Consider the following 26114-nt stretch of genomic DNA (forward strand, 5'->3'; position numbering starts at 1 on the left):
TGAACACTGCCATCGCGGGGTCAAATCGAATTTATATGTGGGGCAGTCTCCGTTGGTGGCGTTGAGGTGCACTTAAATCCATTACACACGATTTCGACGTATTTTTGTTCAAGCCTAAACGTCTGTTCTCTGTGATTATACATTTTCCTCCACAGAGTTGCTCAGAATTTCTCCGGATTGCTCCTGTTTTTACTTGGGTGTTGCCTGATTTATCGCAAAATCATAACAATATTGCCGATATCTCGCTTTTCTTGAAGTTTTATAGGTGTTTTAAGAAATTTCGTCGATCATTGATGAAAAGAGTTATTCAGAATATTTCAGAATTACTCTCGTTTGTCAGTGTCTTGCCCCAAGGTTCCAATCGAGCAGGAGACCTGTCAAAATGACAAGGATTCGCCACTTTGGTATACTCGAGACACATTAGGTGATAGTATTGCCACAGAGAACAGACATTTAAGCTCGAACAAAAATACGTCGAAATCGTGTGTAAAGGATTTAAGTGTACCTCAACGCCACCAACGGAGACTGCCCCACATATAAAGTTTATTTGACCCCACGATGGCAGTGTTCATTGTTAAAATACACTAGCCCACAAAACGACACGAGCGCCAAACGGCCAAAAACGGCGATCACTGGAAACAAAAATGACAACACAACAATGTAAGTGATGGGACGCTAGCGCCACGCAACGGGGTATAACCACATACTTCAAATGACCGTTACAAAGTTTTACACAAGGAAGAAAGCAAAGATAGACGTCTGTTCTCTGTGGTATTGCCGTATTGCATTGTAAACAAACATTTATAATGCACCTACGCTGAAAATGAGCCTTATCATTTTTTTTTACGTCGGAATCTATAAATCACCGCAACGGGCAGTATGGAAATATCTTATCAGATGCATCAAGAAACTGTGAGGCCATTCCGGCTAGGAACAAGTCAAATTTATCGAGAGAGAGAAGCTGTGCTCGAAGTGTTGCTCAGAATTTCTCACGATACCTCCCGTTTTCTCCCATTTATGCCAAAGTGTGATCTGACACTAACCTCAAACTGAAAAGTGTTGTGTTACGTGTGCTGAATAAAAAATGAACTCATTTGGATGAATTGAATGAAAAGCAGAAAAGGTTATAGTTTATTGCATTGCTAACTGGACTGCGACAAAGTGCGGAAACTTAAATAAAAGTGCGATATTGCATCAAATCGTTCCGGTGTCTTCACCGCACTTGTTCATCACGAGCTAATGAATAAGTGCGGTGAAGACACCGGAACGATCTGACGCAAAATCGCACTTTTATTTGAGATTCCGCACTTCTTCGTCGCACTTCTAACCGCGCAATGCGTAATATTCAGAAATTCTCAGAATTGCTCTCGTTTTCTTAGTGTCTTGCCCCAAAGGAGCAACCACGGGCGGTCAATCATGCTCATGCTCAGTTCACCGGGAAATCCTCCTGTAGTTTCTCGAGAACTAAGCTGTAAGTACACAGGGTCAAATATTTGTCCAAAAAAGAAATCAATGCTCAAACATCTTGTTTGACTCGATCGAATTTTCATTAGTGTCAAACTGATGCTGTTTCTTGAGTTCTTTCCTTGTCAAATATTTGGCCCTGTATACTTCAGGCCTAAGTCAAGGTGCTCTTCAGGCATTCCTCCAGGATTTCCACAAAACATCTGGGAATTTCTAAAAGAGTTCTTCGGGTATTCCTCAACGAATTCCTACAGGAAATCCTCGCGAATACCTCCAGAAGATCCTCAGGAATTTATCGTGGTGTTCCTCGGGAATTCCTCCAAAAGATTCTCAGGAAATCCTCCTGGGGATCCTCGGGAGTTCCTCCTGGAGATGCTTGGAAATTGCTCCAGGAGATCATCAAGAATGCCACAAAAAGATCCTCATGAATTCCTGCAGAAGTTCCTAGGGAATTCCTCTAGGAGACCTTGGGAATGACTCCAGCAGTTCCTCTGGAATTCCTTCATAAGTTTCCCGAGAATTTCTTCAGAAGTCTCTGCAAAATTGTTCCAGGAATTCCTTCAGGAGTTCCTCGGGATTTATTCCTAAAGTTTCTCGAAAATTGCCTACTGACCGGGGTTGATCACCGTGAACGATTATTATGCGGTTTTATTGGCAATTTTTCACCGATAATTGCCAATAAAACCTCGAAAATTGCACCAGGAATTCCCTGGAAATTCTCCCAGAAGTTCCTTGAACATTCCGCCAGGAATTCCTCGGGAATTCTTCCAGGAGTTCTCCGTAAACTCCTACAGGAGTTTCTCAGAAAACCCTCCAGCATTTCATTCGAATTTCCTCCAGAAGAACCTCCGGAATTCATCCAGGAGTTCGTCGGGAATTCCTCTAGGAGTTCTTCGGTAATTCCTTTAAGAGTTGCTCGGACAATTTTCCAGAAGTTCCTCGGCAATTCCTCCAGGAGTTTCTCAGGGTTTCCTTCAAGAGATCCTAGGGAATTCCTTCACGAGCTCTTCGGGAATTTCTCCAGGAGTTCATCGGGAATTCCTCCAGGAGTTCTTCCGAATTTCCTCCAGAAGATTCTCGAAAAATCGTCCAACAGTTTCTCGGGAATTCCCTACGAGATCCTTGGAGATCCTTCAGGAAATCCTCGGCAGCTTCTCCAAGAGTTCCTTGGGAATTTCTACAGGAGATCATCGAGAAGCCTTCCAGAACCTTCTTGGGAATTACTGCCGGAGTTTCTCGAGAATTTTTCCAGGAGTTTATCGGAAATTCTTCAAGAAATTCATCTGAGTATTGTTTTGTTCCTTGCTGTGCATGCATCGCTCCAGATGGGGTGAGTAAATATTGCAGCATAATCGATCGCGTTCGTTATGGTCATGCGCGAAAACGAAAACAATAGATACGCGGTGATTAGTTTTGTGTTGTTTCTTGTTGTGAATGCATATGGTTTGGATCATTGGTTTGTCCTTTGTCGCGTTCAGTTCATTCCTGTGTGGAATGGGCTTAAAGCTTCTGCTCCCTAATGGGGTGAAGACGCGCGACAGGATTTCTTTTGTTAGACATGTTTTCATGTAGAAAAGTGGTCGGTTGTGCGCGAAAGTTAGTGTTTATTGATCCATTGTCAGATCTCATCACCAACCATAGGTGACTCCTAGACCTGACAATTGGGTTCTTTAGGGGTATCCAGATTATTGCATGATCGGAATCTCCGTCCAAAAAATATTCGAAATCCAAAATTTCATTATTTTTGGTGCTCGAGAACTATTTTTAAAATGCATTTAAAGTTTGTATGGGGAAAATTTTTTGTTCGGGTGGAACTGTCACTTTATCGATTGAACTGTCATTCTATCCACGGAATTCAAAACTGTTTTGTTTATTTAACCATCAAAACAAAGGAATTAGTACGCAATAAAATCACCTTATACTCAGAAAAATGAGCTCTTTCGAATAGGCTAAAGAAAATGGCAATATTTAATTCGTTAAACAACCCAATTTACCCTACCCTACTAACAAAAATGTCTTCCCCAGACAATCGTGGAGACACTGGGATTCCCGGTCTCTATAACAACGGATGTCTTACTAACATTCCTTTGCCTCCTCGATGACCGTAAGGACGTGGCCAGCGCCGTTATTGACATTATACTTGTGAGTTCTCGAACTGTGCACATTGAGAATAGTAAGCTAGTCCCAATCCCTATTCATTGGTTCTTTGTGCAATTTCGATTGCTCTGGTCAATCACGGAGTAGCAACTACGAATTGGGTTTTTAAATAAAGAAAAATTCAATGACTTTTTTTATTTTTAAACGAAAGAGCACCTTTTTCTGAGCCGCTATGATTTTTTTCAGATTTTTAGAACTTTATTTTGGTACCTAAAATCAATTTCAAACAGATTTTTTTAAATCACCTTTTGACAGCTGGGCCTTGAGCTGGGCAACTGCTTGACAGCTCCGCGCAGTACAAAATGCGACGAGGGGTGATTCGGCAAATCGCTCCCATACAAACTTCAAATTGGTTTTTAAATAGGTTCCCGGGCACCAAAATTGATGAAAATTTTGATTTCCGCTCAGTTTGGCATGCAGATTCAGAATATCGAATTATCTCAACACCGTTCAAGAAGCCAATTGATCGTTAAATGCATGTACCAAGCCGTTTCGAAGAGTGTTACGTCTGTTTGTCTGTGCTGCAACCATTGTTCCTTGGAATTTCATTTCCACCGATGATCTTTTGAAGGTCACCAGCAGATTTTCACGGAGATCTGGCACATACAGCACACCGTGTATTACCATCTTAACGCCATGCCGGTTGACTCCTCCAAGTGATCCTTTGTGCATTATTTATTATGAGGCTGCTTATTAGGGTGTGTAAACATAAATGTACTCGAAGGAATAGGGTAGAAGCTTTAGTTTTGGAAAGTCCAGAATTTTGGCCATAAAGTGTTATTCAGCCTGTTGCAATCTAAATCGGCATAAATTCATTTTTTACTAGTAGATCCTAATGTAACATAATGATTACAGCTGTGAAAACTATAAATTTTGATTGAAAATTATATAAAAAATAATAAATTTTGGCAAAAAATCCTTAAAAAAAGCTGTTCCCATATGTCTATTTTGGCCAGGGTGCTTCTAGTTTGGCCACTGCCATAAGAAATACACGAGATTGGCCAAAATAATTTGGTCAAAACTGCGACAATGCTTCTATTTTGGCCAGTGCCACTTTGAATACAAAAATCAGTCTAGATTAAAACCACAGACAAACAGACGTCTCACTCTACTCACTTCCCATCGTTTACCTTTTTAACGGATAATTCAAATATTCTGTAGTTCGCAAATCTCTAGCTCACGGCGCTCGCAACGTTTTCGCTCCTGTTTGACATTCGCTCACTACCGCCATCTACTCAACACAGCGTAATTAGCATTGGGCGATCATGCTTTCGTGACGATAATTTTAATAGCATTTTGTTCCAAGTGATACGTCTGTTTGTCTGTGTTCGTCTGTTTGACTTTGCTGAAACCTTTCATTTGACACTTTGGTAGTTTTCATAGGATTATTGGTTATTTTTTATAAAAAAATATTTCCCATAGACTGGCCAAAACCGGTGCTCGTATCCTAGCTGGAATAATCCTTGAAGAAATTCTTATAAGAACCTGTGAAGCAAATACTGGCAGAATTATCGCAGTATAGTTGAGTGGCAGTGGTTTGAGAGAAATTCTGTAGGAATCGCCAGGAGAATTTGTAGAAGAATTTCCTGCAGAAATCTTATAAAGGTAGTTATGAAGCACACGTCGAAAACAGTTTAGTCTAACGTATCGAATTTCATGCTGGGCCTGTTATGCGATTACTTTTAATCATGGGACGATCATTCAAACTTCCTAAATGCAAACGAGCAAACTCTTAGATGCTTAATCTTCTGATTGTTACAAACTTAAATATAATGAGATTTGTCGAAAATAATTCCAAAGCATAGGAAAACCAGAACTCTTATTAGAAATTCCAGCTTTCCCCTCCAAAAGAGCAAAAATCTTCCTTCAGAACTCCTTTGTCTAACTATGACTACCAGCTTACTCTACTTTAAACAAATTCTAGCTAATTGTATCGACATTCATATGTATGTCCCGATATCCCAAGCCAAAACGGAGATCATCCGAAAATTGGAATTAAGATGAGCTTACCAACACCAACAGCAACGACGTCGTCGTCTTTGGATATCTGGAGGACGACGGCTAAGTTGTCTGTATTTTCTCCTTTTCTAACACAGCATCCATCAGCATCACACAGATGTTCGTTCGTACTCTTGAACAAAAAGGAATAGATCGGCCTGGCGAGGATCCTAACAACAATAAAAAGAAAACGACCGATCTCCTCTCTGCGATCTCTTTCGATCTTCGAGCCTTCGACAAAACGGAGCATATGATCGACGTCGTCGCCGTCGTTGCCGAAATACATATGGAAGCAATTCTTGGATACTCGTGTGTATCTTTACGGGCTTTTTTTTTTGAGACTTTTCTTTTCCATTCTTTCGGTTTGGTTGCTCTGTTGGATTAGTTGCTTACTTACAACGTTGATGAACGCAGATTAGTCACAGCCACAGCTCCAGCGTGTTGCTGATGCTCGTTGAATGCTAGATAGCGAAAAAGAAAAATTCCGGAGTAATCCACCTAACGCGAAGCCGCATGGTCTGGACCTAGTGTCACACCCCTTGGACGTTTCCTTTGTGAACATTCTCTGGAACCCCCTGAAATACCTCCTGAGAACCTCCTTTTCTTAAACTTTTGCATTTCATGAATTTTAACGATAATGCTAGTTTTTCACAATACTCGTGAAACCCTCTGAAACCCCTGAAACCACCTGTAACGCCTCTGAAAAGCTTAGAGAATCATCTGAAAGTTCCTGAATTTTCAAAGGAATTTCGAATTAAATTCCATATGTAATTATTGAATCAATTCCCAGCGGAACTACCAAAGAAGCGTACAAAATTTGCCATAGAAATTCTCAAAGAATCTGCGAAAGGAATAAAAAAAAAAACGTTTGAGATGTTTTGAGTATTTTGAGAAGTAGAAGATTCCTCAAGAAATTTGGAAAAATTCACGAACGAATTGTATTAAGCATTCACATAGGAATTTCAGAGGTATTTTACAAAAACATTTTTTGAACTTTTTAAAAGAACTGCCAGAAGATTTCTCAAAAAGAAATTGCCAAAGGAACTCGCAAAGGAATTTAGAAATTGACGAAGGATTTACCGAAGGACTTTTCGATAAAAAATATGCTGAAGGAATTCCCAAGTTAATTCCTAAGGGATTCCCAAAGAAGAGAGGAAAAATTTCTCGAAACTCCAGGAGTTTTGTAGTGTTTTTTCCAAGAGTTCCACTGGTAGCTCCAAAAGAAATGCCATTGTGAAATCCTCCAGGAATTCCGCCGAGGATTCTTCCAGATATTTCACTTGAAATTCATCCAGAAGCTTCGTAGTCAATGGCTTCAAGATTTCCAACGGGAGTTTGTCTAGGAATTTGACTGAATACATTTTAAGGAGTTCCACTGTGAATTTCCACTGGGAGGTCCTCTGGGAACTCCTCCGGGAGATTTTCCAGGAGCTCCTCCGGGAATTTCTAAAACAGTTTCTCCAGGAAACTCCTCCAGAAGTTCCTCCTGGATTTCCTCCGGGAGTTACTTCGCGAATTTCTCCAGGAGTTCCGGAAATTGCTCAAGGAGTTCCTCCGAGAATGCCTTCAAGACTTTCTTCGAAAATTCATGCCAGAGTTCCTCCGGGAATCGCTCCAAGAATTCCTCCGAGAAACGCTTCAGGAGTTATTTCGAGCTATTGCTCCAAGAATTCATCCACGAGTTCCATCGGAAATTTCTCTAAAAGTTTCATTGCGAATCCCTCGTAGAGTTCCACCGGGAATTCCTCCAGAAGTTTCACTGGGAATTCTTCTAAAAGTTTCACTAGAAATTTCTCAAAAAGTTACTCCGGGAATTCGTTCAGGAGCTCACCTCCAGAATTTCTTCCGAGAATTCCTTTAGTAGTTCTTTCGCAAAATTACTCTAGAAGTTCCAGTGGCCATGTGTGGGGGGAGTTCCACTAGGATTTTTTTTTCCAGAATCATCTCTGGAAATTCTTCTGAGATTTCCACCGAGAATTCCTCTAGCAGTTCCACTGGAAATCTCTCAAGGAGTTCCACTGAATAGTCCTGAAGGTGTTCCACTGGGAATTCTTCAAGCTGAAACTATTTCGGATGTTGCTTCGAAAACTTTAAACGATTTCCAATACTTTCCGAAGAATTTCCCGAAAGAACTGCTAGACGAATTCCCAGAGAAATTTCAGGCAGAATTTCACAAAAACAAAGAAGAAAATCCTGGAAAAATATTCCGAAAATTCATTGGAGAATCCCTGCAAGTATTCGAATAATCTCTGAAGAAATCCCTAGAGGATTTTCTGGAGAAATTCCTGGAGAATATGCTGACATAATTTCTGAAGGATGTGCAGGAGCAATTCCTGGAAAACTTTCTGGAGGTGTTAATGGAGAAATTCCTGAAAAAAATCTTGGATAAATGCCTGGAGGAGTTCCTGGAAGTATTCCTGTGGGAATTGCTGGAGGAATTTCTAGAAAAATTCTTGAAAAAAATACTGGATGAATTCCTAGAGGAATCTCTAGAGGAACTCTGGGAGACATTTCTGAAAAAATCCCTTGAGAAAGTCCTGGAGGAATTTCTGGAGTAATCCTGGAGAAATCTTTGAACGAAATCCTGTAGGAGTCTCCGAAAAAATCTTTGGAGCAATCCCTTGAAAAAAAGTCCTGGATAAATTATTGTAGGAGTTCCTAGGGGAATTGCTGGTGGAATTCTTGGAGGAATCCCTGAAGCAATTCCTAGAAAAATATTTGGAGGGATGCCTGGAGGACGTCCTGAAGGAATCTCCAGAGGAACTCCTGGAGAAATCTGTAGAGGAATTCATAGAGGAATTTCTGGAGGAAACTCTATATGAATTGCTGGAGTATTTTTTAAAGAAATCCCCACAGAAATTCCCAGAGGAAGAATTCTTGAAGAAATCGCAGATGGAATTCTTGGAGAAATCCTGAAGGAATCCTAAGAAGAGTTCTTGAAGGAATTCCTTAAGGAATCCCTGTAGCAGTTCCTGGAGGAATCCTTGTAAGAGTTCCTGGAGAAACCCCTGGAGGAATCCCGGAAGCGATTCCAAGAGGCATTCCTAAGGGGATCCCTAAACAATCCCTGGAGGAAGTAGTGGATTAATTCCTGGAGGAGCTTCTGAAAGAATTCCAAGAGGAACTCCTGCAGGAATTCTAAAAAGTATTCCTAGGGGAATCCTTGGAGGATTTTTTTTTAAATAATCCCTGTAGTTTTTCCTGAAAAAATCTCTGAAGAAATTCCCGGGTGAATCTTTGGGGGAATTCTTGGAGGAATCCCTGGATGAATTCCTGAAGAAATCGCAAATATAATTCTTGGATAAATCTCGAAGGAATCTTAAGAGTTCGTGGGGGAACTCCATGAGGAATCCTTGGAGCAATTCCTGAAGAAATCCCAGAAGGGTAACCCGAAAGCAATTCCAAGGGGAATTCCTAAGGAAATCCCTAAACATTTCTTGGAGGAAATACTGGACTAATTCCTGGAGGAGCTCCTGAAAGAATTCCAAGAGGAATTTCTGCAGGAGTTTTGAAAAGAGTTTTTGGTGGAATCCTTGTAGAAATTTTTGAAATAACCCCTGGAGTTGTTCCTGAAAGAAATTCCCGGGTGAATCCCTGGTGAAATTCTTGGAGGAAAACCTGGCTGAATTTCTGAAGAACTCCCATGAGGAATTCCTTAGGAAATCCCAAGAAAGCTTTCATATCAAATTGCTGGAATGATTTCTGTAGGAATACCTAGAAAAAAAAATAAAAATAAAAGGAATCCATGTCCGCGATAATTTCTGAACGAATTATTGTTGGAATCTTTGGATGGACTTCCCAAAAAAGTGTTTTGTGGAATGTTCTAAGGAATTCCTGGATTAATTTTTAGATAATCTCTGGTAAAATTTTCTGAAAGGGTTTCTGGAAGATATTTTTGCTGAAATACTTTAGATTATTCCAGATTTAATTGTTGGAACAATCTCTAGTGGTCTTCTTGAAAGAATATATGGAGAAATCCCTGAAGAAATCTCTGAAGGAACACTTGCAGAAATACCTAAAAGCACAGACAAACAGACGTAACACTCTTAAAAACGGCTTGGCACATGCATTTAACGATCAATTCAAATTTAAATATTAAATTTTCTAGTTTATTCGAGAGGGTAAGGTGCAACGAAAAAAGCAAATTCCCCCGAGGGGGTAATCTAATAGTAAATTCCCCCGAGAGGGTAAGCTAACGATGAATTCCCTCGAGAGGGTAAGCTAACGGTGAATTCCCCCGAGAGGGTAAACCGCAACGAAAAAGCGAATTCTCCCGAGATGGTAAGCTAACGGTCAATTCCCCCGAGAGGGTAAACCGCAACGAAAAAGCAAATTGCCCCAAGAGGGTGAGCGAATGGCGAAGAGATGAGAGATGAAAGATGAGAAGTAGGAGTTGAGAGGTGATAGCTGTTAGAGAGAGCTGAGACACAATAGAAAAGAGATGAGAAATGATAAGATATAAAATATGGTGATGATGATGATGATGAGAGATGAAAGATGGGAGACGAGGAATGAGAGATAAGAGATTAGATGTAAGGATGACAGATGAGAGTTGAGAGATGAGAAATAAGCGATAAGAGATATGGGGTAGGATATGAGATATGATGATGATGATGATAAGAGATGAGATATGAGAGATAAGACAGGAAATAATGAGAAATGAGAGACGAAAGATAAAATATGAGAGTTGAGATGTGAGAGATTAGAGATGAGGGATAAGGGATGAGACTTCAGAGATGAGAGATATATGATGAAAGATAAGAGATGAGTGATAAGTGCAACTTTTCCACCAGGTGATGGTAGTGTGAACTGGACGATGGATTTCCATGAAAATCGTTCAAGGTGTTACGTCTGTTTGTCTGTGGTTGAGAGATGATGATTAAGAGATGAGAAATGATGATGTGAAATGAGAGACGAAAGATGAGAGTTGAGAGATAATAGATAAGAGATGAGATATCAGAGATTAAAGATGAGAGATAAGAGATAAGGGACGAGACATGAGAGATGAGGGATATAAGGTTAAAGATAAAAAATCATAGATGCGATGAGAGATCAAAGATGAGTAATAAGAGGTGAGAGATGATGAGATCGAGAATGAGATGAGAAACGATGACATATGAGAAGTGAGAGATGATATTGATGATGAGAGACGATAGATGAGAGTCGAAAGATGAGAGATGTGAGATAAAAGATGAGAGATTTGAGATTAGAACAGAGAGACGAGAGGTGATTGATGAAAAAAAGAGATTAGAGATGTGATCAGGGATGGAAACACTCACTTGCAACGAGTTACATTCACTTGCTATTTTCTAAGCTCAGAAGCGTGCAATCAAGAAGCAATGTATGGTCGACTTTTGCCTTGTGATTTCGTCTAAAATTTTGCCGAATAGAGTAGGGGTCACACACGAATCCGAAGGCCGTGACAGAGCTGTAAAAGCAACTCTCCACGAGGTGAGTGTAATTTACATTCACGTCGTGGAGAGTTGCCTTCGCAGCTCCCTCACGGCTTCGGTATGCGTGTGCGACACCTACTCTATTTGGCAAAGTTTTAGACGAAATCACAAGGCAAAAGTCGCCCATACATCGTTTCTTGATTGCACGCTTCTGAGCTGAGAAAATAGCAAGTGAATGTAACTCGTTGCAAGTGAGTGTTCCCATCCTTGGATGTGATAATGTGAAATTAGAGATGATGATGATGAGATGAAAGCAGAGAGAAAGGAAGTGAGAAATGAGAGATGTGAGATGAGAAATTAGAAATGAGCGAAGATGATTATGGTGATGATGATGATGATGATGATGAATGGCGATGATGATGAGAGATGAAAGATGAAAGTTGCAAAATAAGATATGAGAGATTAAAGATGAGAGATGATGGAGATGGTAGACGAGAGATGAGAAGTGAGAAATGAGAGATAAGAGTATGAGACAGTTGAAAGGTGAGAGATGAGATGTTGGAGATAATGATGATGAGAGATGTAATGAGAGATGAAAGATAAAAGGTGAGAGATGAGATATGCGATATCATTGATGAGAGATAATAATGATGAAATGAAAAAGTATGATAAAGACAATGAGATAGAAGAGGTGAGAGATGACAAATGAGAAATGAGAGGTGAGAGATAAGAATGGACTACCCGCTTGGCGCACACCCACAGTTGATCAGCAGGAGTAAATCCATTTTATTTTGTATGGTGAAAAGCATCTAAACTTGAATTACTTGAAATAGAAAGCTTTTACTGAAAAAATATTTGGTAGGCTTAATAGTAGTTACCATTGTGCACAACCACTACCAAATATTTTTTCGAATACCGTATTACCCCGCTAATACGACACCGACTGTTGTCGTATAACCGGGGTAAACTTTTAATTCGACAAACTGGTCACCCTACACCACCATGCTCATTGAAATTTGGCAACTCTATTTTTGTTTTTGTTTTGATTTCCGGATTTGTTATGGAATATAATTTCATCAAATATTGCGGTGGCGCGAATGAAAAGTTCGTTCTTTCTACGATTGTTGCATTCCTCAGTTCATTCCGGTTGGTCTCCAGGCGGTTTGGGTGTTGAATAGCACTAACTCAGAACTTCCGAAATTTGCGGCTGCAAGAGGAGTTGCTGCGGGTGCGAGTATAAGCGCAATATCAAACTGTTTTGCATTTACAGTGTACATGGCTGTGACATTTGAACACTTTTTAATTCGACATGTGTCGTATAAGCGGGGTACGAATTAAAAAGTGTCGTATTAAAACGTGTCGAACCAGAGGGGTAAGACGGTAATGTATTCCATTTCGATAAATTTACCTTTAGATGCTATTCGCCATACAAAATTTTTGCGATTTACTTTTAGCGATTTTTCGCGCATAGAAGCTAGCGCCACATTGGTTGATGCGGAGAGTAGGAAAACAGCCGATGTAGTTAATTCATTGATAATGATGATGAGAGCCGATAGATGAGAGCTTAAAGATAAAAAATGAGAGGAAAAATGAGAGATGATGATGAGCGGTGAGAGATGATAGACAATATATGATATATGATGTAAATTGAGAGATGATGATAAGATGATAGCAGACAGACGAGAGATGATGTTGATGATGATGGTGATGATTAAGATGATGAAAATGAGAGATAAGATTAGAGATAAGAGAAGAGAGTTGATGATGAGAGATGAGAGATAATGAAGAAGAAGATGATGATGATGGTGATGATGATTAAATGAGACATGATGATTATGGGATATGCAAGGGGATATGAGAAGTGAGAGATGACAGATAATAGATGAATGATGATAGATAAGAGATATCTCTATATATATGAGAGATGAAATATGTGAGATGTGAGATGGAAGATGAAAGAGTTGAGATGAAATATGAGAAATGAGAGGTAAGAGATTAGAGATGAGAGATGAGAGAGGAAAGATAACATTTGATGAGAGATTTGAGATAAGTGATGAGATATTTTGTGGAATGAGAAATTATGATGATGAGATGAGATATGAGAAATGATATATGTAAGATGAGAAATAAGAAATAAGAGATGAGAGAATACGATGAGAGATAAGGGATTATAATAATAAGAAAACAAAATTGGGTTTAAATAAGGGCGAAAGTAACATGAGAGAGTTCTCTTCATCGACTCTCTCTTCTTCAAAATAAAGTGGCAAGATGCAAGTATAGTTACACTTTTTGGTCATAAATCGCTTGGTTGGGATGCAGTCTAGCGTCTAAGTGTAAAAAAGTTCGATTGAATTTGCATCTTGTCACTTTAATTTGCAGAAGAGAGAGTCGATGAAGAGAATTGGGTTGTTTAGTGAATAAAATATTGGTATTTTTTATAGCCTAATCGAAAGAGCTCATTTTTCTGAGTATAACGTGATTTTATTGGATTCCAATACCTTTATTTTGATGGTTTAATTAACAAAACAGTTTCAATTTTCGTGGATAGAATGACAGTTCAATCGATAAATTGACAGTTCGACCCGAACAAAAAAATTTCCCCATACAAACTTTAAATGCATTTTTAAAATAGTTCCCGGACTCCAAAAATTATGAAATTTTGGATTTCGACTAATTTTTGGGCGGAGAATCCGATTATGAAATAATCCGGATACCCCCAAAGAACCCAATTCTCTCATGTTACTTTCGCCCTTATTTAAATTCAATGTAGAAATAAGAGATGATATGTAGAGTAGATGTTGTTGATGATGATGATAATGATAATGAAGATAAGCTAGGGGCGGTACAGATATAAAAATTAAAAATTATGTATTTTCAACCATGGCCAATAAAAACTTAAAAAATAGTAAATATGCACTCTTGTTATATTTTGTGGTTTATACCATAAATCTAGATAGGGGCTTAGGAGCCTATGAGCCTCTGTACGAATTTGCCCTGTCTTGCTTACTCCCACAGAAAATTTAAAGGCAGCGCGCACAGTAAAAGTCACATTTGACTTTTACTGTGCGAAATGTTTTCAAATTTTCTGTGGGAGTGAGCAGAACGCCAGATTGCTGCAGAGGCTCATTGTGGGAATTTGGCTGATGATTCTCGATAAGAATCACCCAGCGCAGCGATTCGATACACTGCAGTACGTCCGACGTGGTCGGAAACTGACCGAAGAGGAGAGCCGTTGCCTGCTACGATCTCGTCAGCAGCTGTCAATTTCTAGGGTGGGAAATGTGCGTGCGTTGTCAATCGTCTGTTGACATATATAAAATTGAGGGATGGGATATGATAAGACTCTGGACACACCGGGAGATGATCATTGTATCATTGATATATTACATACCAATGATAAAGGCACTTCTGAACAATTTCCTGGAGGTACCGTCATAGAATAAATGTAGAAACACCTGTAGGAGTCCTGTATGGAACTGTTGCAAGAATTTTCGATGGGACTCCTGTAAAAAAATCCGAAACAACACCTGTTAGAATTCCCAGAAAAACTTCTCACAAAATCTCTGGAAAATTGCTTAATATGGTTCTATAAATATAATTGAAGAAATATGCTTTTTGTAATGCCTGAAGAAACATTTTACAACAGATCTGTGGAATAGAACGCATCCGCTGAAAACGATGTAAAATGTTGAATTTCTGTTTTGTATAGAGATTCCAGTACTTTTCGAACAACCTATAGGAATCCCTCTCCTAGAGCTGATTTTTTACTATTCCCGCAGCCCCATCACCATCAAGTAGGCTCTGGGATGGGGAGCCATCCCAAACCGACCATCAATGATCATCGCACACGCGTCTCTATTTGCCTCCTTTTTATGCCCCATTCAGTAGTTCAAACTTTCAGATCTCAGCGCTGAGATTTCTTCTGAGAAGAACCAGAGAACAGACAGAAAAAAACTATGCATGCTTCGCACTTGTGCGACTTGCTCCATCGTCATGAGGACAACAATGATGCTCGCAAAGCCTACTTGTACGCTACAACCATCAGAGCCAAGAGTTGACTTTGCATCATTTTCATTCTGAGAGGGTGTGTGAGGACCGACCGGTCCTCAGCCCGACCCAACCGCAACGATCGACGGCGACGCATCATAGCCCACTTCGATCGACGGTTGTGTGGTGTGGTTGATGGTAGTTTTGCGGCGTCGTTCGAGTGTGTGCGTAGTTTCATTCATAAAATCGGTGAACATGTTTACACATTTGACGGCTTGAGCCTCTGCTCTGCTCTGCGCCTGCTACATGCGATGGTTGGCTATCATTTTGAGTGTTGCTAAGCAGCCGGCGGCGCACCGCACTTGCTGACGGGACGAGGCGACGGATCGTAGTGTGCGTGGGACACCCAGTCGGAGAATGCTAGATTGTGTTGCAATTTTCGCAATTTGTTGATGCGAAAATCGCATGGGAACCACGTAAATTTACAAAATTGGTTATTCAATGCAGTTTTTTGCACAAAGTTGCGAAATCACATGGATATTGTGCACCATCTGTTTGGGTGTACAGAATTGACAGCGGTGTGGGTGCACTTGGTGTTTTTTGTTGATTCAGCGCTCTCTCCATTCATCGCTGTACACACGGCAGCGGCACCGTAGTGTGGTGCTGAACGAAAACGAAAATCCTGTTGACGGCGACGGCTGAGGCGGCGGCGACCTATACCTACACATTCCGAAACACAGCGTCCACACAACATCGCTCTCATCGTCATTGCAGCACAGTAGTTTGTGTTGAGGAGTCGTTCTGAGTAGAAGCATACGCGAGGACGATCGCTCGCTGCGGCCAAGAAGAGAAGTTCGGGGTTGTTTTCAAAGACTCTATATCAGAATCAGTGACGATCGGCGCAGAAGGATTTGCACAAGAAACCCAGCGGGGGTGTGTTTTGACAGTTGGGCGTCGCGAGGTGACGACGACGAGTGCTAGAAAGATTATCACGGCCTGCTGAGATCGGTACGACGGGGGTGATTTTCGCGACGAAAAGTGCCTCTACGAGCGAGCAAGCAGCGCAATATTGCGCTGGATGAAGCAAAGGCAATCGCCGGCCTTATCAGTGACCAGTGGCTTTGATAAGAGAGACGGAGTTCCAATGAACTGCAGCGCACAATTTGGAGCAAGTAGATGTTCTGTACTCTGGGTTGAAGTAGTGTAAACGTTTTGTTTAAGTGAAGAAGAAGAGCGTATGCGAAGTGTCGAGCTGCCGAAGAGAACGCGACTAGTGAAGTGAGTGTATCGTATTTCGCGGAGGCGACACTTTATGATTTGAATTTGAGTCTGCCTGCAGCGGAGGGCCGAAGCCGTGTACACAGAAGGAAATCATTTTGATTTTGTCGGTTTTTTTTTGTTTCGTCCAACAAAGTTTTTTTTTTGACTCGGCTCAGAAGAAGAACCACACGAAGACTGATACCGAGAAAGGAAAAAAAATACAGACAGTCAAGTCGGTTGTTACGACAACGGCGATCGCGACCGATGACGGACGGGTGGTGAAGTCGCGAAGAAGACGAACGCGAACGCGCGAGCCGGGTGTGTGATACAAAACGAAGAGAAGAAAAAAATCAAGCTGAACAAGCGGCAAGTACACGGCAAGCAGGCCAGGGAAGGTGAAGCGCAGCGCAAACGCAGAGTCGGAAGAAGAGGAAAAGGGCGAAGCAGTTTGATTCATTCATAAAAATCTTACTCGCGCTTTTTATTTTGTTGCACATACATTTATATGCGCGCACACGTTGGTCGATCGAAGTAGGCGGTGGCGGCGGCTGCGGCGAAGAGTTGGCCGTGCCTGCTTAGACCAAGTCGCGTGTAGTGGTGCGCAACTGCAGCAGCAGCAACAACAACCGCACGCGTTCTGCCATAATCGGAGGAGGCGTATGACGTGACGAACCAGAGCTGTGTGTGCGCGCGCTCGCTCGATCAAAAAAGCGGAGTAGGCGAGAAAAGTGCGAATAAGAGAGCGTTTATAAAATTAGAATTGTATTTACCTAAATCAGCGCGGATTCGTTTCGGGGTTTGCGAATCTTTGAAGGGTTCCAGCGCGCGCGGTGGTGGAAGAAGATTGCAACCAGATGAGGATGATTCTCACTGAATGAAGGCACGGAAGAAGATGCCGATGAAGGCGCAGGCGGTGCGGTAATTGTGCAATGAAATTAATTCGTTACCGACGATGAGTGAAGTCCGCGTGCAATTACTTGTGTAAACATTGCGCGAAGAAGATCAACAATCGTTAAGCGTTGTAGGTGTTTTGTGGTGTTTTGCAATCGTACCAATTAAGAAAAAAGTGGATCGCAATATCTCAAAGATCGCCAGCGAGAGTCAACTAGAAGCAGCCTACTGAGAGCCGCTTCGAACAGCGAGCAGCCGAACTCTTCTGGGGCGTAAGTACCTACCGACTGCTTTGATTCGCTTTTAAAATTCAAGAATTTTTAACGAGCTGGTAAAACATCACTGACTGATGAATATTCCATGTCGCCGCATTCATCATCGTCCGTCCATCGGCGACTAAGGATCAGCGGTTTTTTGTTATTCAAATTTGGATTGGCTTTGCCGTGGACTTGCATTACAATACATACATCGAAGACGGCGGTGGCGGCGGCGACGATGGTTGTTTGGTAACGCCGTTGCCGCCGCCGCCGCTGCCTACTGCGATCAAAGGTTTTTCGAACAATCTTCACGATTGTAGGATTAACAATTCTGAAAATTTAAAACCGAAAAATGTTCGAACACTTCCCGATCCAGTAGGCAATGCACCAGAATTTGAATGACTTACTCATTGTTATGGAGAAACTTTTATGTTTATTCCGCCATATTGAATTGCTCAATGCTGTTGAGATACCAGAGGATACTTAGGGGTGTTTGGGACGGTTTAGCAAATGTACGAGGTGAAGAGATTTGCTAAAACTTTCCTGGAAAACTCCTAAGCCTTAGCCTCTGTGGCCTTAGCCTCACCCAAACAAAGTGTTCAAGACGACACTGCGTGGCATTCTCACATAGTGTTCAAGAGGATATAAGGCTTTGTATGAGTGGGGTTAAGGCTTAGGGGTGTTCCAGAAAAGTTTCAGCAGATCTGTATACGTTATAAAGGGGTTCTTGTTATCCTGCTGCTGACACGCAACATTCTACAGGTCTATGGAAAATGGGTCAGTAGATATGTCCAAAATGGTAAACGTCCTCCATGAACTCTCGCGAATATAGGCCTCAAGATCTACAAGCATAATCAATAGATTATTGTTACATAAATAAAGGCATAGTTCTGTAGAGAACTAATTTTGAAATATGTTCTAGGTCATCCAATAGTAATCGATGGGATGTTGTTACATTCATGATATGGTGCAACATCCTACAGGTTTATATTGAGCCTGAGCGTTGTTCTGTTAGGAACTATTTTCCAACGATTTTCTAGGCAATCCAAGAACTTCGCTCTCTTCAACGGCTCAGTGATCGCCCAGTCATTCTCTACACCTCAACGGGTTCTTTGGTGCTCTCTGTGTCTCAGTAGTCTCTCTGTCGTTCTCTACGCCTCTGCGGTTTCTCTGTCACTCTCTAGCCTCAGCAGTCTCTCTACCGCTCTCTTCTACGCCTCAGTGCTGTCTCTACCGCTCTTTACACATACACAGTAACCCTGAATCTCAGTGATCTCTCAGTCGCTCTCTACACCTCAGTTATAGCACAGAGAACAGACGTCTATCTTCGCTTTCTGCCTTGTGTAAAACTTTGTAACGGTCATATCAGAGTATGTGGTTATGCTCCCGTTGCGCGGCGCTAGCGTTCCATCACTTACATTGTTGTGTTGTCAAATTTGTTTCCAGTGCTCCCCGTTTTTGGCCGTTTGGCGCTCGTATCGCTTTGTGGGCTAGTGTATATTAACGATGAACACTGCCATCGTGGGGTCAAATCGACTTTATATGTGGAGCAGTCTCCGTTGGTGGCGTTGAGGTACACTTAAATCCTTTACACACGAATTCGACGTATTTTTGTTCGAGCTTAAATGTCTGTTCTCTGTGGTTATAGTTCTGTCGCTCTTTTCTACATCTCAGATGGTCTCTCTGTCACTTTGTACGCCTCAGTGGTCTCTCTGCCGCTCTCTACGTCTCAATAGTCTCTCTGTCATTCTCTACGCCTCAGTAGTCTCTCTACCGCTCTCTTCTATGACTTAGTAGTCTCTCTGTCGCTCTTTATGCCTCAGTAGGCTCTCTGTCGCCTCAGTGGTGTCTCTTTACGCATATACAGCCGCTCTGAATCTCAGTGATCCGTGTGAAGAATTAGCAATAAGTTAAAATTCACAAATACAAAGAAATTAAAAAAAAAAATCTCAGTGATCTCTCTGTCGCTCTCTACACCCCAGATGTCGTTCTGTCGCTCTTTTCTACACCTCAGATGGTCTCTCTGTCACTCTGTACGCCTCAGTGGTCTCTCTGTCGCTCTCTACGCCTCAGATGGCCTCTCTGTCGCTCTTTACGCCTCAGTAGTCGCTCTTTATGCCTCAGTAGGCTCTCTGTCACTCTCTACGTCCCGGTGGTGTCTCTACTGCTCTTTGCGCATAAACAGTCGCTCCTAATCTCAGTGATCTCTCTGTCGCTCTCTACACCTCAGTTGTCGTTCTGTCGCTCTTTACACCTCAGCGGTCTCTCTGTCGCTCTTTATGCCTCAGTGGTCTCTCTGCCGCTCTCTTCTACGCCTCAGTGGTGTCTCTACCGCTTTTTGCGCATAAACAGTCGCTCTGAATCTCAGTGATATCTCTGTCGCTCTCTACACCCCAGATGTCGTTCTGTCGCTCTTTTATACACCTCAGATGGTCTCTCTGTCACTCTGTACGCCTCAGTGATTGATTGATTGATTTAGCTATATTATAGAGACTTTCAGCCCTTGGCTGGTTCGTCTCTCCGGCCTCAGATGGTCTCTCTGCCGCTTTCTTCTACGCCTTAGTGGTCTCTCTGTTGCTCTTTATGCCTCAGTTGGCTCCCTGTCACTCTCTACGTCTCAGTAGTTTCTCTGTCGCTCTCTTCTGGTGTCTCTACCGCTCTTTACGCATATACAGTGAATCCCAGTGATCTCTCTGTCGCTCTCTACACCTCAGTTGTCGTTTTGTCGCTCTTTTCTACACCTCAGGTGGTCACTCTGTCACTCTGTACGCCTCAGTGGTCTCTCTGTCGTTCTCTACGTCTCAGATGGTCTCTCTGTCGCTCTTTACTCCTCAGCAGTCTCTCTTTTTCTCTCTTCTACGCCTCAGATGGTCTCTCTGTCGCTCTATACGCCTCAGTAGGCTCTCTGTCAATCTCTACGTCTCTCTTTTTCACTCTCTACGCCCCAGCGGTATCTTTGTCACTCTCTACGCCTCAGTGGTTGCTCTGTAAGCCTCGGTATTCACTCTGTCGCTCTCTACGCCTCAGTGGTCTCTACACCTCAGTAGTCTCTGCCGCTCTCTACGCCTCAGATGGCCTCTCTGTCGCTCTTTACGCCTCAGCAGTCTCTGTTTCTCTCTCACTCAAAACTCCTCACCAGCCGTTTCTCAATTCGGGCGACCATTTTCAAAACAACCAACGAGGAGCAAAGAAAACGCTTGACAGCTTTGCAAACGCAGCCGCTCGCGCGCACAGCCTGCTACGTCTCGGGTTTCACAGTTAAGGAAGCATCAAACGCAATCAAAGCATCAAAGCCTCAGCATTTTGGCCTATTGGCGATCAAACGCAAAGCTAAATTGCGCAGGTGGCGCTTCTCTAAAACAATTTCCCGTAGACTGAATTATTGCCGTAGACTGAATGAATCGATGGTGAAGAAATTGGTCCTGAGAAATTGGGATTAATAAATCCTTAAGCCCTAAGATTGTTTTCAAATTTTGCGCAAACAATCGTAGAAAACCATGCGATGACCACCGACTAGATGGAAATTTTTCGTTTTATAACCCCGGTCTGGACAACACCGTGGAAGTGAGGGGATGATACTAATCTGCCACCAGTAGACATACAGTAGCCGCCGCCCGTTCAGCTCAGACAGCCGTCTGAGCGCACATCATCCGTCAGTCAAGGCGAAACTAAGATTAATCCTTATCAATTTCCGGCGAACAGCTTGTTGCAGCTTAAAGCCTGCGCCGTCTCCTATGCTAGATATGCTTGTTGCAGAAAGGAAATACCCAAGGACGGATCGGCTACCAAGTGCAAAAAAAAAAAACAAGACGCAGCACCACCCATGACATCCCTCGATCGAGGAGAAGTTGCACCTTTTTGTGTCTCACGCTTGACGCTGGCGCTGACGCTCTGGGGATACCAACTGCGATTATGTCGACGAGTGGACGAGTGCAGTAGGCAGGCAGTAGGCCATTATCGTCACGCATGTTGTTTTCTCTATCTCGAACTTGTTGGAGCGCCAACTTGGATCCCACTCCTCAATTCTGCACTCACCACATAAATGTCAACTGCTGTCCTGTCGATGCTTGACGGGCGACGGCGCGGCTTCATCACGTTGAAAGGGAAACGCATCAAGGGAATGGCAGCAGGCGTTTTTTTGGTTATTTTTATGAATGAATGTGAATGTCTGTATTGGCTGCTGGCTTAACGCTTTCATTCAGTGTGGTGCTTAACAGTAGGCGATGCCTTTTACAGCTTTTGCATCTTGCTACTTGGAACACGTGGTGCCCGTAAAGGGAAGGTGTCGCTAGGATCTGTGGTGCCAGGTGTTTCCTTTCATTAGTTTCCCACAAGCCTACTAAGATTACGACAACGAAATAATGACATAATCGTACAAATTTATCCATGAATGAATCCCGAGATTTCTCCAGGAATTCTTTCAGAGATTAGTCTAAACATTCCTCCTGAGAATATTTCACGATTTACTCTGAGGATTCCTACAGAGAGTGCTTCATTGATTTCTGCAGAAGCTACACGAAAGTTTCATCCAGGAATCCCTCCAAATGTGCATCCAGTATCTCCTCCAGAGATTTCTCTAGAAAATACTCCAGAATTTGTTCCAAAAACTCTTCATAGATTCCTCCACAATCTGCAGAGATTCATCCAGTAATAGGGTCCTAAAATTAAAGACGAAATCTCGCTTATATTGAATAATACGATCCAGCATGGTATTCTAATCGGAATTGTACTTTACTCGAAGTTGAAAAACAAAGGAATAATGAGAAAATTCGAAATAAGTAAAATGGTAAATAGTTCTACTTTGACATTTGAGGTCAACCTTGTGTGACTGAGCTCGACATTTTTCTCACTGAGATTTCAAAAATGTTCCTATCTGACATACACGGTGAAAAAAGTCACTCAAAGTATGTGTTATAAGCTAGGGACGAGACAAAAGGCTAAAAAAATAAAAATTATATATTTTCAACTATGGTTAATAAAAACGTCAAAAAATGAGTAAATATGTACTCTTGAACCATATATTGTGGTTTAAAACAAGAATCCCGATAGGACTTTAGGAGCCTATTCTTCAGAGGTTCCTCCAATGTCTCATTCAGAAATTGCTCCAGAGGTTTCTCCATGAATGGGGTCCTAAAACTAGAGACGAAATCTCGCTTTAATTGAATAATACGATCAAACATGGTATTCTAATCGGAATTGGCTTCTTTAGCGGTGTTGAGATAATTGCATATTCGGAATCTGCATGTCAAACTGAGCCGAAATCCAAATTTTCATGAATTTTGGTGCCCGGGAACCTATTTAAAAATCAATTTGAAGTTTGTATGGGAGCTATTTGTCGAATCACCCCTCGTCGCATTTTGTACTGGGCGAAGTTGTCAAATAGTTGCCCAGCTGTCAAAAGGTGATTGCAAAAAATCTCTTTGAAATTAATTTTAGGCACCAAAATAAAGTTCTAAAAATCTGAAAAAAAATCATAGTGGCTCAGAAAAAGATGCTCTTTCGTATGAAATTGAAAAAACAAGACATTTTTCAAAATTTAAAAACCCAATTGTACTTAACTCGAACTCGAAAAGCAAAGGAATAATGAGAAAATTCGAAATAAGTAAAAGGGAAAATAGTTCTAGTTTGACATTTGAGGTCGACCTTGACGTGTTAGAGCTCGACATTTTTCGCACTGGGATTCCAAAATGTTCCTATCTGACATACACGGTGAAAAAAAAACACTCAAAGTATGTGTTATAAGCTAGGGGTGGGACAAAAGATTTAAAATTTAAAAATTATGTATTTTCAACCACGGCTAATAAAAACGTCAAAAAATGAGTAAATATGTACTCCTGGACCATATTTTGTGATTTAAAACAAAAATCTAGAAAGGACTTTAGGAGCATATTACTCCAGGAATTTATGCAGATATTACCAGCGGGGTCATGGTTGCGGTTTTTTCCGCAGTCAAGTTCGCAGATTGTGAACAATCCTCGGTACTCACTTTACGTAATTTATGTTTAGGCCCTCACTGTCAGAGTTGTCAGCTCGGTGTAACACGCTAAAAATAATTTACACAAAAGGCAATTTACACGGAAAAAATACACGGTTATGAATATTTATTGGGTACCGGACTGGACATGCAAATTAGTCTATGCTATTACTACAGGAATTCATGCAGATATTACTGCAGATTTTTTCAAGAATTCTTTCAGGAATTCATCAGAAAATTCCGGATGATTCTTCTAATAATTTCTTCAGACATTCCTCCACCAATTGCCCCAAGTCTGCGTATAGTGGTTTTCCAGAAATTCATCCAGAGATCCTGGAATAAAGTAACTCTTCTGTAGAATACTTCAGGAACTATTCCAGAGATTCCACAGCGAAACTCTGGAGGAATTTCCGGAAGAATTTTGTACAGGAGTTCTTGGAGTAATATTCCTTAAGAAACACTTACAGTGACTTAAGCACAAATTTCCACGACCATCATCCAGAAATTAAACCAGGCATTTCACCGGAACTTTTTTCGGTGTTTTTTTTTTGTTGTGGCTGAAAATATATATTAGTTTTTTGATCTTGTGTCCCTCCCCTAGATTTAAACACATGATTTGAGTAAATTTTTGTTACCATTTACATCAGACAACAACATTTTTAAGGCCGGACGGGACGGTGGTTGAATCGTCCGCCATTGCTCTGTTGTAAGTAAGATGCAAAGCTCAACTTCTACTTTATATTATTGACTAGAAATTTGATCGTTCATTTGCTCACTTGTGGTGCACAATCGACTAAAGTTTCAGCTACGTCAGTGCAGTGGAAATTGATATTTGCTTCTTCGAAATCGCGAGGCAAATTTTTAGAAAGAGAGGGAAGATAGGAAAAATTACACGTCGTCCCGTGCGGCCTTAAATCCCCAGTGTGGAAAACGTCGGAATCCATCACGTAAAGGTTGGCCTCAAATGTCAAACTAGACATGAAAACCCTTAAAAAAACCGAGATGAATCTTTCACGGAATACCAGCAGGAATCCCGGCACGTATACCTGAAAGAATCATACTAGGGTTCTCTGAATATAATATAAATCTTTGAAAGAATACCAGGAGGAAGCTGTGAAGTAATTCCAGTCAGAATTCTTGAAGAAATGCCAGCAAGAATTTCTGAATGAATCCTTTCATGATTTTCCGAAAAGGGATTACTTTATTTCTGAAGAATCCCGTAGAGAATTCTGTGGAGCGTGGAATTATTGTGGACAAGCGGGTGATACGCTGTGGACTGTTGTTACTGTCGCCATGAGCTAGAATTTCTTGCAAAAGTAAGGGCGCGGTCATCCGGACGCGCTGTGGACTGTATTTACTGTCGCCATGAGACAGAATTTCTTACAAAAGTAAGGGTGCGGTCATTCGGACGCGCTGTGGGCTGTTGTTACTGTCGCCATGAGACAGAATTTCTTACAAAAGTAAGGGTGCGGTCATTCGGACGCGCTGTGGACTGTTGTTACTGTCGCCATGAGGCAGATTTTTTTACAAAAGTAAGGGTGCGGTCATCCATTCACGCTGTGAACTGTTGTTACTGTCACCATGAGACAGAATTTTTACAAAAGTAAGGGTGCGGTCATCCGGACACGCTGTGGACTGCTGTTATTGTCGCCAGGAGACAGAATTTCTTGCAAAAGTAAGGGTGCGGTCATCCGGACACGCTGTGGACTGTTGTTACTGTCTCCATGAGACAGAGCTTCTTATAGAAGTAAGAATGTGGTCATCCGGACGCGCTGTGAACTGTTTTTACTGTTGTCATGAGACAGAATTTCTTACAAAAGTAAGGGTGCGGTCATCCGGACACGCTGTGGACTGCTGTTACTGTCGCCATGAGACAGAATTTCTTGCAAAAGTAAGGGTGCGGTCATCCGGACACGCTGTGGACTGTTTTTACTGTTGCCATGAGACAGAATTTCTTACAAAAGTAAGGGTGCGGTCATCCGGACACGCTGTGGACTGCTGTTACTGTCGCCATGAGACAGAATTTCTTACAAAAGTAAGGGTGCGGTCATCCGGACACGCTGTGGACTGTTGTTACTGTCTCCATGAGACAGAGCTTCTTATAGAAGTAAGAATGTGGTCATCCGGACGCGCTGTGAACTGTTTTTACTGTTGTCATGAGACAGAATTTCTTACAAAAGTAAGGGTGCGGTCATCCGGACACGCTGTGGACTGTTTTTACTGTTGCCATGAGACAGAATTTCTTACAAAAGTAAGGGTGCGGTCATCCGGACACGCTGTGGACTGGTGTTACTGTCGCCATGAGACAGAATTTCTTGCAAAAGTAAGGGTGCGGTCATCCGGACACGCTGTGGACTGTTTTTACTGTTGCCATGAGACAGAATTTCTTACAAAAGTAAGGGTGCGGTCATCCGGACACGCTGTGGACTGCTGTTACTGTCGCCATGAGACAGAATTTCTTGCAAAAGTAAGGGTGCGGTCATCCGGACACGCTGTGGACTGTTTTTACTGTTGCCACGAGACAGAATTTCTTACAAAAGTAAGGGTGCGGTCATCCGGACACGCTGTGGACTGTTGTTACTGTCTCCATGAGACAGAGCTTCTTATAGAAGTAAGAATGTGGTCATCCGGACGCGCTGTGAACTGTTTTTACTGTTGTCATGAGACAGAATTTCTTACAAAAGTAAGGGTGCGGTCATCCGGACACGCTGTGGACTGTTTTTACTGTTGCCA

At 41.8% G+C, this 26114-nt stretch overlaps 1 protein-coding gene across 1 annotated transcript in view; it reads left to right on the forward strand.

The window, feature by feature from the left end:
• Nucleotides 1–15768: 15768 nt before the first annotated feature.
• LOC115253705 (ETS-like protein pointed) overlaps nt 15769–26114 on the forward strand; it is a 369875-nt gene continuing 359529 nt past the window's right edge. The window contains exon 1 of the mRNA XM_062847443.1: nt 15769–17422. The gene's annotated coding sequence lies outside the window, so the exon portion shown is untranslated. The remainder of the gene's footprint in view (nt 17423–26114) is intronic.

This window comes from Aedes albopictus, chromosome 1, assembly GCF_035046485.1.
Source record: "Aedes albopictus strain Foshan chromosome 1, AalbF5, whole genome shotgun sequence".
NCBI classification, from domain to species: domain Eukaryota; kingdom Metazoa; phylum Arthropoda; class Insecta; order Diptera; family Culicidae; genus Aedes; species Aedes albopictus.